The sequence below is a fragment of the Mandrillus leucophaeus genome, unplaced genomic scaffold (assembly GCF_000951045.1).
Source record: "Mandrillus leucophaeus isolate KB7577 unplaced genomic scaffold, Mleu.le_1.0 Scaffold57, whole genome shotgun sequence".
NCBI lineage: Eukaryota > Metazoa > Chordata > Mammalia > Primates > Cercopithecidae > Mandrillus > Mandrillus leucophaeus.
In genome coordinates this window covers 4,327,443-4,341,859 of record NW_012106141.1, presented here as the reverse complement: position 1 = coordinate 4,341,859, position 14,417 = coordinate 4,327,443, and the positions used below count along the sequence as shown (strand labels likewise).

Here is a 14,417-nt window from a genome sequence, read left to right as displayed (position 1 = left end):
ACCCCTTCCTTACACCTTATACAAAAATTAACTCAAGATGGATTAAAGACTTAAACATAAAACCTAAAACCATACAAACCCTAGAAGAAAACCTAGGCAATACCATTCAGGACATAGGCATGGGTAAAGACTTCATGACTAAAACACCAAAAGCAATGGCAACAAAAGCCAAAATTGACAAACGGGATCTAATTAAACTAAAAAGCTTCTGCACAGCAAAACAAATTATCATCAGAGTGAACAGGCAACCTACAGAATGGGAGAAAATTTTTGCAATCTATCCATCTGACAAAGGGCTAATATCCAGAATCTACCAGGAACTTAAACCAATTTACAATAAAAAAAAAAACCAACTCCATCAAAAACTGGGCAAAGGATATGAACAGATACTTCTCAAAAGAAGACATTTATGTGGCCAACAAATATGTGAAAAAAAGCTCATCATCACTGGTCATGAGAAAAATGCAAATCAAAACCACAATGATATATCATCTCACGCCAGTTAGAATGGCAATCATTAAAAAGTCAGGAAACAGATGCTGGAGAGGATGTGGAGAAATAGGAACGCTTTTACCCTGTTGGTGAGAGTCTAAATAAAACCAGTGGGAAGATAATGTGGTGATTCCTCAGGAATCTAGAACCAGAAATACCATTTGACCCAGCAATTCCATTACTGGGTATATACCCAAAGGATTATAAATCATTCCACTATAAAGATACATGCACACATATGTTTATTGCGGGACTGTTCACAATAGCAAAGACTTGGAACCAATCCAAATGCCGTCAATGATAGACTGGATAAAGAAAATGTAGCACATATACACCATGGAATACTATGCAGCTGTAAAAGAGGATGAGTCCATGTCCTTTGCAGGGACATGGATGAAGCTGGAAACCATCACTCTCAGCAAACTAACATAGGAACAGAAACCAAACACCACATGTTCTCACTCGTAAGTGAGAGGTGAAGAATGAGAAAACATGGACACAGGGAGGGGAACATCATACACCAGGGCCAATCAGGGGCTGGGGGGGCTAGGGGAGGGATAGCATTAGGAGAAATGCTAATAATAATGTAGATGATGGGTTGACGGGTGCAGCAAACCACCATGGCACATGTATACCTATGTAACAAACCTGCACATTCTGCACATATATACCAGAACTTAAAGTATAATAATAATAATAATAATAAAAAAAAGAATCTTGTTCCAAGCAAAAAGAAGAATGTGAAGAAATATAAGTGTGGAAAACATGACGTGTGAAAATAGATCAGCTTGGTCAATGGATTGACACTGTGTAACATCCAAAAGAGTGATGCAGAACTACCTAGACCAGAATGGAAAGATGTCTTACATAGCTACAGGCATACCTTGTTTTACTGAGTTTTGCTTTATTGCACTTTGCAGATATTATGTTAGTTACAAGTTGAAGGTTTGTAGCAACCCTGTGTCAAGCAATCTATCAGTGCCATTTTTACAACAGCACGTGGTCACTTTGTGTCTGTAGATCACATTTTTGTAATTCCTGCAATATTTCAAACTGTTTCAGTGTTATTTATTTGTTAGGGTGACCTATGATAGTGATCTTTCATGTTGTAATTGTTTTGGGGTGCCATTAACACATCCCATATAAGATGGTGAACTTGATTAACAAATATTGTGTGTTTGATTGCTTTGCTGAAAAAAAAATCATCTTTTACTTAGTAAAAGCTGTATAGAATCATCTTCCTTAATAAGAAAAATCATTTATTCTGGCATGGAAAATAAAAACCTAAGCTCAGACCTTGGACAGCTATTAATTACAAAGAAAAATGAGAAAATAGCATACCTTAAACATAATGGTTTATTTAAAATATATAAATTTATTAATAAAATCTTAAATAATACTCAATTCTATGCAAGTGTACTAAATGTTATTTTCATTCTCAATAACATCTCACACAATAGATAGCTCAACTGAGTAAAGGTTGTATATTTTCATTTTTGCTAAACAATCTCCATTTAAAACAAATATATTGCTAGCTGTCTATATGTAAACAGGAAGGACTAATACTTCTAGACAAAGTAAGGATTATTAAAATAAGATATTTCAATCAATTTTAGACCAACCATAGTTTTGAATAGCAGACAGTATAAAACATAACATCACCCTTCATTCACCCTTCATTCAAACTTCATTCAAATATAGAATCCAAAAATCTCAAACTTTTGGATTATATATTTCTTCAAGTTATAGGTCATTTATTGTCAAAATAATAATCCTTTGATATTTTCTTAAACAGATGAAATTTGCTTTCTTTTCCTAGGGAAATGCCAGACTATAATGATATCTAAGAAATATGATTAAATTAGTTTAATTACTTGATGCTGACTTGATATAAGTCACTGCTCTTTAATGCAAAAACTGCCACTTGCAATTAATGATTGTTGGTACTGCTTCAATTGATCAAATGTCTAACACACATAAAACATTCAAAGAAGTTCTGTGTATCTTACAGCAATTCAGTGGAGAAGTCTTGTCCCAGGGGTACGTAAATCTGAAGTACAAGAAACCTCTGGATCAATCCAACTAGAATGAGAGGGGAAAATATACATTCAAATGTTCAAAGCATTTATATGTGCATATAAACAAATACATTCACACACCATCAACAAGTTGAAGCTTTTAGCATTTCAGTAATACACAGAACTGCAATAGCACTACCTATGAGTTACAACCTCATTAAGAAAGTAAAAAAATTGATGAAAATAAAATCAAACTCACAACAAATGTTGTCTTTTAAAGTCCCATCTGTGGCCTTGGTGAAATCTTTATTAAAATTTTAAAAATAATAAGTTTTTATTTATTATTTTTATTAGGTTGGAAGAGAATGTACACATAGAACTGCATTCAACAGAGACATATAAAATTGAACTATAAATTCCCTTCAAGGCAGCCATAAAAGCATGTCGCAATTATTTTTATTCACTGGCAGTTTTAACTGTACTAAACAACTTAATAAAAAACAATAGATCAAGAAAAACAATTCTAATTATGACAACTACAACTGAAGGTTTGATGAGCCATAGCTAATTCATATGGTTTTAAATGTGTCCACAATGAGATGAATAGAGGAACATATTTTCATTTATACCTTTTGTTAATTAACATATATTTAATTAATTTAATGTTCACTGAGAACTGCTAGCTTTTATTCCCTATTACTAGCTTCATCTGGATTAAAAATGTTTGCAGAGAAACCAGTCCCTATAGTACTTTTGACAGTTGAATTCTACAACTGCTTTAAAAAATCAACTGATTTTATATTACCTCTTCAGACCTGTTCACTTAATGCCTTTCCTCTTAGGTTTTGAACTTTTGCTTGATCTCTCAATTATGGTGCTCTTAACAGATGTTTTTAGTATGACACTTCCTAAAACATGCAACTTACAAATATATTTTCCTGCTGTGGGACTTTGGGTAGAAAATGGAGATGTCTTGATTTATCTGTGAACCTCTCCTACAAAGCCAATAGTACAGACCAATACATGGATTAAAAACAAAAAAAGGCAACTGGTTTAAAACTCATGCTATGTTATGTTATTCCAACGTAGTACGCTTAATGAATTAAGGGATTTTAAAGTAACAACACATTTTTGGATAGTCTATATAAAGAACTTCTGGTTTATGATTTCCATTTTGCAACCTTCCTGAACAACTTACACAGTTCCTACGTTTTATCCCAAATTTACTTTCTAAACAATAGATATATTTGATAAAATATGCATAACATTTTCATCAAACATACAGGGATAACTTTTACTTAAAAGTACTAAGCTTCTGCTTAGTATGTTCCAGAGGGCCCTCGGTAGTGTAAGAAATGTAGCAGAAATAAGAGATCACAGGCTTTGACCCTAGAAAATTCTCTAGAAATCTGATTTTACCATATTTATGTGAAAAGCCAGTGAGGCCACCAGAGCTCTGGTCTACAAAAGCAAAGTGAGATACCAAAATGAGGCCAACTTAAATAAACCATCCTCAATCAATCTCTCTTGCATCTTGCATTGATTGGCCCCACAGTATTTTTCCATTGCACAATGGCCTCTGTAAATAGAGCTGAGAGAACAGCAGGATAAGTGAAATCAGTCTTTAAAAGAGGTCCCTAATTTATGTCACAAATCTCACTGAATCAGCACTGTTCTCTTCAAACACAAAGAGTTACACATATAGGGCATTTTTATATGAGCATTTTTAGATACAAAAGAGTTCTACAGTCAAAAAAAGAAAGCTTTGTAATTCAACTTTCTCACATATAGAAGCCCTAGTTTCCAAAAGGCTTCACTTCTAAGATTAAAAGAAATATGCCGATACCATATGGTGATGATCTGACAAAAAAAAAGTACTTTAATAACATTTGACACAGACTGATCCTGTGTGTCAGATGCTAAATAAATTCTATAGTAACATTTATTTTGCAGTGGCTTAGTATATTTAAACTGACTATTCATGTCTACATTATATTTAAAATCACTCTAAGTATTGTTGAATGTGGAAATTCTGTTAGTCAAAAATGTCCATCAAGAACATAAAATTCATAAAAATTTAGTTTCTTCCTGAAATATGCAGCTTTTTACAGTTTTATAATCTGTTGTGTGTCAGAAACAAACTACCTATTTTTTTCTCCCACTTCAACAAACAAAACAGGAATCAGTTATCCGTTCATTATGGCCTATTCCATATCCCTTGAGCAAATTAGAAAACCTGTGTGGGCCCTTTTACTTTTCATCTGTAAAACTGGGTTAATAGTTCAGATTTACAACTCATAGGATTATTTATATGGATTAAATTAGGTCTATCATACAACAAAGATTACTGAGCACCTACTACATACAAGACTCAATGCTGAAGTTTTTGTAGTAGATGAGACATACATGGTCTCTGCCCTTTTGAAATTTATATTCTAGCTCCATGAAGAAGGTCAGGGTGCTATGAAAGCATATAACTCTGGTTCCTTGCAGGGGAAGAGGATGATTAGTGAAGATTTTCTTGAAGGACAAGCATTGAAACTCAGCTGGGATGAATACACAGGAATTGACTGGGCAAGCGAGATGGGTGTAAGAGAGAGGAACAACTGTTGCTGGCAGAGGGAGTACTCCATCCTATTATGGAAAAGGATGGAGTAGGTTGGATAAAACTAAAAAGGGCTTAATGCGCTGGTAGGAGAGACAGAAGAGGAAATGCAGCGGGAGATGGGTCTGGCAAAGTAGAGAGGAACTCAATTATGTGGGGTCTTAAAGACCATGTGAAGAATATAAGTCATCCTAAAATCAACGGTAAACCATTCGTACATTCATTCATTTATTCAACAAAGATTTACTGAATGTCCATTCTTGGGGAAAAATGCTCTAGGTAGAGGGTACAGTCTGTGCATGGGTGCCAAGGTGATAGTGCACTGGACTATGTTTCAAAACAGCAATGGGACCTGTATGGTTGCAACAGCATAAACAAGAAAAGGAGTAATAGGAAATAGGTCAGAATTAAGAAGGGCACCAGATATTGCAGAGTCCTACAGGTTTTTGGGTTTTAATCTGAGAGAGATAGGACATTTTTAGTGGAGGAGTAACATTACTTGTATGTTTCTTACAATTTAAAAGTATTACTCTGGCTGCTAATTTGACACCAGACTGTAATAGAGAGGCCAAGTCAGAAACAGGGAGACCAATTAGGTTACTACAATAATCCAAGCATGAGATAATGGTGGCTTTGACCAGTAGCACTGGAGGTACCAAGTGATCAGACTCTCAACCTATTTTAAACATAGGGCCAACAAGACCTTCCAGATAGACTGAATGAAGAGAAGGAAATATCAAAGCTGATTTAAAAGATTTTTTTCTAAGCAACTGAAAAGATAAGTTGCTAACAGAAGAAATGGGGCAGCCTGCAGGAGGAGGAATTTTGAGGAGTAAAGACCAGAAGTTAGGCTTTGGACGTATTATATTTCAGCTGTCCAAGTGTAGAAATGTCAAGTAAGTAAGATGATATTCAAGAAGACTAGAGTTTAGGAGAGACGTCTGAGCTGTAAATGTAAGCTAGAGTAAGACAGAGATGGCATTTAAGTTCATGAGCTGGAAGTTGATAACCAAGGGAGTAAGTGTAGATACAGTGCCAAGGACTGAGTCCAGGGATGCTGCAACATTAATTCAAGTGGGGGAAAGAGGAAGAACCACAAAAAGAGGCTAAGAAAGAAGAACAGTGAAATGGGAAGAAAACTAGGAGTACGGACATCTTGGGTCTGAGTGAGGAAAGTATAAGAAGGAGGTGTCAACTTTCTCAAATGCTGCTAATACGTGAAGTAAGACGAGGGCTGAGAACTGTCCACTGGATTCAGGAAAATAGAGGCAGGTCAAAACCATTGAGGGGTTTTAAACAGAGGAAGACATGACAAGATAAAAATGATACTAAAGTGGGGGCCCGAGGAGGCCTGGGGAAACCTCATAAAGGTGACCTCATCCTCCAGAGCACCTGAAATGCAGAACAACGCCAGGCTTCAGGGATGCTACTCCCCCGAGACACATCATTTGATTTAGATGCCACAGGCAGAGAAAACAATGGTTTCAAACACGAGCCTCCAACAGAAAGCTCTGAAGAAGACCTCCAAATGACATATGTTTATGTGTGACAGAGCTGCTTCTCATATGGGCAACTCTATATAATGTGTTCCAGAGTGAAGAGCAGCAGAGATTTATTTATTTAGCTGGTGAAAGGTTTATTCAAGCCTCATTATCAAGGCCAGCTGGTTACAATGAAAAATTATGACCCAAATTGTCATAGCTTCATAGTACAGCAAATTTAACACACTTATTGAACGCCAACCATGGACCAGGCACTAAGTTAAGGGTACAAAGAAGATGATTCAGGAAGATCCCTGCCCTAGAGAAGTGCACAGTCTGATAAGTAATATTACAATTTCCTTTATTTTATGTGTTTGAGATCCTCAAATACAAGTTAAATCAGAAATCTTATTTTTTAAAATGAAAAGTTAAACATACTTAATTTCATTACTAAACTTTCTAAGTAGTACCTAATGCAGTTGGAAACACAAATAGGGTACCTAATGTCAAGTTTGCATAAATAAAGTGGATGTTTACTCTTAAAATAGGAATACATAATGGTAATTAAATTTAGAAATGTTAATTAAAAGCCAATTATCTATTCAAGGCATGTCATTTAATTTAAATTTAACCATACAAACTTCACATAGAAGGTCGTTTTACACAAGTAAAAATAGCTATAAATTTCTTTTATCAAAAATTCCAAATAATTAACCTTAAAGGCATTAGTGCAGGGCAGACTATATAAACTGTTTCATTCGTTACAGTGCTACATGTGATATAGAAAAGTCAGATTAACTTTTAATTATAAGGCATTGTACAAGAAATACATTAAAAGATTCTTCTGTTTTTTTACAATTAAAACCATCATCTTTCCATTTAAAAAAGTAATTATGACACATTAAACTTGGTTTGTTTCTTAAAAAAACTTCAGATAAAAATGGAAAAGCAGAGCTTGTATTTAATCATTCAGCCTTTAGTACAGGAGGAATCTTTCTCAGAATCAAGTGAGAAAGGTTACTAAAAGTGATTGATTTTTATTAATAAGGTAACCATGTGCATTGATACAGAGGACACTAAATGCAAATACAGGTGGGCTTTATAAGTTAAGAAAAAAACAAAGGAACAATTGGCTTAGAACAAAGTCATGTTCTTGAAAGTCAAATGTATCTATCTGTCTTACAAAACCAATATCCTTAAAAAGATGTCCTGTGCCTCTTGTAAGAAGATGAAACTACAGTGTCAGACAGGTTTCCCTGGATCATCTTAGTTCACCTCATTTATAAGTATAAATATATATGGAAATGCAAAAACCTACTATTACAGACAGAAACATACACACACACACAAACTATTAGGAAAGCATAATCTTTAAGTGGCAGTAAATTAAAAATTATTTTTAATGATGGTTATCTCTTCTTTTTTTTCCAGTCTCTTTCTTAGTTTAGAAAGAAACAGTGGCAAACCACTTTAAAATAAATCATCTTTCACCTATAACTTATATGGCTAGTTTATGTCTTGGAAATCTAAAATATGCATGTAGTAGCTTGAAATGGTACATAAAGCACAGAACCTATATAAGTTTAGAAAACTGAATTAAATCAGGTATCAACAACAGGTCTTTTTATAGAGCTTCATGCATGGTAGGTATTTGATAAGTGTTCTAATGAATGAAAGAAGGAATAAGTAAATGATGAAAGTAAAAAACAACTATTTATATTTGCTAAATCACCTGAAATTTATATTTAAAAATAGGACATAGTTGATGAAAACTCTAGTTAATCGTTCTGATAAATCATATTTCTTAAATCAATCAGTTTACTCAGGTCTAATTTAGTGGCAGAGCCCTGAATTGTAACCCTATCTCTGTTCATAACTGGGCTTCTGATAAATCTGGGTTATCTCTCAGGGTCTCTTCTGCTTTAAAATGCTGATCTTGATTTCTGAAGTAAATAAGAATTGAAATAGGTTCTTTGGGTTTTTGTTAAATCACATATTCATACATATATTTTAATTATGATTAATATTAAAAGGTAATAAGCATATGAGTTGACATGTCACCAAATTATGCTTTATATCTTATTTCTGATACATTTTTTCTCACAAATTAATTTCTTGTAATTTAGGAATCCTGATTTTATTTCCGTTTAGCCCTGATGAGGAACCAAGCTCAGTTTGTTAATTTGTAAAAGACCTTTTATGAGGATGAAAAGAGTTCATAAGTATTAAATGTTTACAAAGCTCCTGGCATACAGTAAGTGCTCAATAAATGCTATTATCATCATAATTAATGGCTGCCAAGTACTCTTCTAAATCTTCTTTAAGATACTACTAGATTTCTAGAAGATGGTGAGGTAGAATATATTTTTTAAAAGGCCTAGCATACAATTGCCCTCTAAATTAAAAAAAAAAAATTGTATCACCTTACATAAACAGATGTCAGTAGAAGTCATACTAATGTGCCTGTTTATGAGACGTAAAAGCATAATTTTGCGTACAAAATGTTAAGTTTCAATATTAAAAATATTACTTACGGATTTGCTTATTCTCCTTTGGTAATTGAATTTTGTTTGTTTGGCTGCTGCCTTCCAGGACAAACACAAAACTTTTAACTTCTTTATCAAACTCCTATAGAACAAAATGAAAACAGTAGTTATCACAGGATGTTTTAGTTGGCTTCTACTATAAAATTGAAACTTCAGATCTACAGGGGAAAAAAAAATCCCATAACCAAAAACTTAAAAGCAGGCTCAGGCCTTAGTACTTTTATTCTGAGACTTCCTGGGAACTAGAATACAGAAGCATGGTGAAAGGACAAAGAGCAAGGGCATTCAAGGTCTGGACTGGAAAGTGACTGAAATTATGGATGATGGATTCTGGGCTGGAGAGAAAAGGAAGACAAAGAAAATTAATTAATTAATTAATTAAACAAAATAAAACAAAACACAGGAAAAGTGGAACAGTCAATGGCCTAAAGGTCCCAACTAAGTTGAGCAAGGACCTTAAGAATAAAGATTGGGGGCAGAAAGGGATATTTTAATGCCTCACTTAGTAACATCAGAGGTCCTACAGTTTGTGGTGATAAGGACCAGGGTAAGACAGTAGGGATGAATGCTGAAGTAGAGTGGAAGGGGTTGTTAAAGATGAAGAAATCAAGAAACTGAGAAGCCCAGGACTTGGAGAGATTTTTCTTATAGATATTGAAGTCATCTAAAATTATATATAGCAGGGCATGGAGTACAGAGAACGGTTATGACCTGTGTGCCAAAGTCTTAGACAACTGAAGAGTGGTGTCGAGGACAGCTGCAGCCAACAATGTCATGAAAGGGTTTTGGAGTGAAAGAACAGGAAAAACAGTTCTGAAATTTGATCAAGCTCTTTCTTCTATAACCTTCACTCACATTTCTTCCCCTGATTTACGTGGCTCTAATTTCTAACACTTACTTTCCAAATCACAGATGGACTGCCAAGGATCTTCCATTTTGCTCCAGGATTTTTTCCTTGAGCACTGAAAATTTCAACAAATGCACCTCCCTAAAAAATGAAAACAAAATATTTAAAGTAAAAGACAAGGCTAATGAGGAAGTATTATCCATCACAGAGTCTATAACCAGTGTTGCCGGCATCTGTCAGTTAAGCTGATCTGGGATGAAACATTATCCCTGTTATTACTCCTACTTTATATGTTGATTGTATCTAAACCACAACCGTTCTGATTTGGGCCACCTTGGATTAATGGTTTAAAGAATCTATTTTTAAAACATGACAAACATTAAATAAATTGTGCCATACAAACCCTACAGCATCTCAGTGGGGGACTCGTTTACTTGACACATACAGATCATTCTTGCAAAACATTTTATGTTTTGCAACCCACACTAAAGGGTTTAAATCCAATTCTTGAATCAGGCCAATACATTCAGGTAGTTATCTCTGAATACAAGTTTTCTAATCATACTGACTGGGGCTCCAACACTGGCTTTTTAACTATCTGACCTTGGAGTTATTTAACTTCTTGATTCTCCATCTGTAAAATGGGTTGTTGGATTACATAAGATACTAAACATCAAACCTCCAGCACAATATTGAGCTCCCAGCAGGGACTCAACAGCACCATCAGAGATTATTCAAAAAATGGGGAGGGAAATTAAATAGTTTAGTACTGGTCAATAAAAAGGTCTGGGAGGCATTTGGGAAGTCCTATTTTGAACATTTCTACAAGATATTTTTATATATGTAATACAAATTAATGTGCAGATCTAGAAAATCTGTACAAGAGAAATCAAATATCGTTTCTACAGACAGCCTACTGGTTCCCCACTGTAAACATGAGAACATGGAAGGACCCACTTATGTAAGCACACTGAGTATATTACTGAGGTCCATAAGCTTTAATTATTTAAGAAAGGGAAATTAAATAATTATCTCTGAGGAAGAATTTATCGCAAAAAAATGAGAATCTGATATGAGGACTAAATACGGTTTGAATTATAAACAATACATGAGCAAGTCTAATTTCTGTACAGAATTTTCAGCTTTTAATCTTTCTCAGTAATATAAAGATATTTTTGCCTCTGAGTTTTAACACACAATCACTTGAAGGTAAGACATTTAATGTCTTCTTCCTTAGGCGGTATTATGTGCAAACTGTATATGGGATAGAATTACTATAGCTTGTGAGGGCAGGTCATTTTTCACCATGAATTTTAAATTTGAGACAGCTAGTTGTTTTAAAAGAAAAAAGTCCTCATACTTGGTGAGACAGCAAACTGTCCCTGCTGCTTTTTGCTTTCCCATGTTCTCCAAGTTTCCTGTAGTGGGCATATGCCTTTTTGATCATATACTTTACCTATAAGAAGTGAGACAAACTCTCTAAAAGTGGCCCAGTTAGTGATAACGAATGGGACAGAAGAAAGAGAACTGCAGACTACTCCGAGAGCACTCATAAGGAGGCAGGTAGTGTTGGGTGAATGAAAAGGCAGAAGCAATAGAGGTGGGGACGGGTGGAGAACTGATTCGATACAGCCAAAAACGTTCATCAGAACAGCAGGACTAGCACGGTAAGCAGACTGTAAACAAGGAGTGTAACCTCTTGCAGAGGCGAGGACAGGAGAGCAGGAAGGGAGGTGTTCAGTGAGGTGAGGAAAGCAGGTCACCGAGACACTCCAGGATATTCAAAGTGACTGAGGGCAACCCAGAAGCAGGGTTTCTCCAAGTGCGATCCTTGGACCCCCTGCATAGGAATCACCTGGGGGAAGTAGTTAAAAATGTAAATCAAGTGACCCCCATCTACAGATTCGGATTCACCAGATCTGGGATGAGGGTCCGGAAATCTGCATGTTTAAAGGTACCCTAAGAAATTCTGACGTACTCCAAGGTCTGAGATTCACTGACTCCCAGTTCTGGAAAAATAAAACAGCACATAGCCAAAGTGCTTTCCTTCTTGATGTAACAATGCATGCGTTCACTCATTCACTCTTCTAAATCGCTTCTGAGATGCCAATGTTGCAGGAATACTGAGTCTCCAAGGCGCTTGTTAAAACGTAAGATTTCTGGGCCCTGCCCTCAAGATTCTGATTCACAGGTTTCAGTGGGGCCTAAGATCTGCATTTTAAGTAGAATCACAGACAATTAATTCATATGCCTTAAGAAACACTGAGTTGGAGAGTGAACAAAAGCCAAATCATACGCCTAGACATTGGTACTTTTCCTTTCTCTCTGGGTCAATAGCATTCACACACTAATTCTGTCTTACCCCTGAAAAAGACCGCATTATGGGGATAGAGGGTGCACTGTATCCTCACCCCGATCACGGCCTACTTCACCTAAGAGGAGAAAGGTATAGACAAGTTGGAGAACCGTTTCGGGTTACCTGGTACTCATTTTTGAACATTCCCGCAGGGGGCTCAGGGCTTGGGGGGCACAGAGTTCAGGGTTTCCAGCGAGTGGCGTGACCCTGACGGCTGGAAATCGGCCGGCGGGAACCCAGGAGCCCGACGGGTGGGGAAGGGCTTCGTGCTTGGCCCCGACTTGGGCAGGCTCTTCTCAGACCCTCTGGCTCCTGGTCAGCTCCATCTCCGGCCCTCGACCCGCACCATTGCGGCTCCAGCCTCCGGGGTGCCCAGGTCTGGGGAGGGCGCAGCTGCCTGGACCGACTCCGGGTCGTCCCTGGGGAGTGCTTGTGTGTGTAACCTACGTGACGGGGCGCCCAGTTGCGGAGCCACAGACAACCGCCCGCCGGCCCAAGAAAGGCGGGCGCGCTCCCGCTGCCGCCCCACCCCAGAATCTGACCGCGAAAGGGCAGCACCGAGCGCCACCAGCGTTCCGGCCGCGCCCATTGGTTCCCACTGGGCGCCTGCGCGTTGCGCTCTCTAGGCTTCTCGCCGACAGGCACTGGATACGCGGTGACGTAGCGTTGCCCAGGCAACCGCAGGACGCCTAGAGAAATGGCGGGCGATCCAAACGGTGAGCTGCACTCTCCTTAGGTCATGACCTCTGCCGGCTAAGAAGCCTAAACTCAGCGTGGATTAGGGCTATGCCAGGTACTGCACTCTTCTGGAGTACCTGTCGGCTTGGTCTCTCCTCTTGGTAAACACTGATAACTGGTAGGTTCCTGAGGGATACAGTCATGGACTCATGGAACCCTCACTCGGCCTTTGATTAGAGGGTTCCAACATTTGGGTTCGTTGAGGCAGTAAGAGGGTCTGCTGGACCCTTTCATTGTTTCAGAAGACCCTAGGAAGCCGAGATTTTTTTGTTGAAAATAATAACTTATTGAGACTAGCACTCGCTTAAATGTAACTGTTAAGTTACTTTATTTAGTTTCTAGATCAGAGCCACTTTTTACATGGAAGGTACTATTGCCAATTTTTGGCTAAGGAGCTGTGGCTCAGAAAGGTTCAATGGCTTGGCCAAAGTCATATGGCACCAGTTAGGAATTCTTGTCTGATGCTGTACTCATGGTTGAGTTAGGTCAATGGCATAGGTTAATGCTAATCAGGTACCACTCATAAAGTCCCTGCTATAGGCTGAGTGGCTCACAGGTTCACAATTCTGTGAGGTAAAGGTTAGTCTCTTTTCATTTGAGAAGATTGAGATTCAGAGTTGATTAGGAATTTACTCAAGGATGCAATGTTGAGTTTCATTTATGTTTGAGTCTAAAGCCCAGTATCATTACACTTCACCCAAAAACCTCAAACATTTATTGTCCTATCATATGCCAACTATTATGGATTATGTAAGGGATACGAAAATGAATGCTATTCGGACCTGCTCCTTACCATAAGGAACAAACCTTCTTGAACATTCTAAGCCAAATAATAGATGGAAAGGAAATAGAGGTGGGGGCCATGACACGTTTATACATTGCGGTATGGTGTCTAGAATCCAGACTTCTTGATTTCTAGACCAGCAAACTTAGTTCAACAGCAGTTTCTTTTAAGTTTCTGTGCTGGAGGCTTTGACAATTATGATCAATAGACATGGTCTCTGTCTTACAAGACTTACCTATGGGGGACATTTATCCACTGATTCTTTTAACAGATAGTTTCTAGGAACATGAGATATTTCAAATACTATGCTAAGAGACTGGGTGTGCAGTGAATGGCCCTACTTTCATGGAGCTTACATAGGGGAGTGAGACAGATGATAAATAAAATAGCAAATAATTACAACTTGTGATAAATATCAGGAATTCAATCACAGGGAGCAACATTGGGTGGGTATATTAGTTTCCTGTGGCTGCTGTAACATTACCTCAAACGGAGTAGCTTAAAACAACAGAGGTTTATTCTCTCATAGTTCTGGAGGCCAGAAGTCCAA

At 37.2% G+C, this 14,417-nt stretch overlaps 1 protein-coding gene across 2 annotated transcripts in view; it reads right to left on the bottom strand.

The window, feature by feature from the left end:
* Positions 1–12,936, bottom strand: part of LOC105552655 (chromosome unknown open reading frame, human C3orf67) — a 323,025-nt gene extending 310,089 nt beyond the window's left edge. For both annotated transcript variants that reach the window (XM_011998358.1, XM_011998359.1), the window contains exons 1-4: positions 12,793–12,936; positions 10,041–10,130; positions 9,131–9,224; positions 2,502–2,574 (exon numbers count right to left, since the gene is read on the bottom strand). The gene's annotated coding sequence lies outside the window, so the exon portion shown is untranslated. The remainder of the gene's footprint in view (positions 1–2,501; positions 2,575–9,130; positions 9,225–10,040; positions 10,131–12,792) is intronic.
* Positions 12,937–14,417: the final 1,481 nt, after the last annotated feature.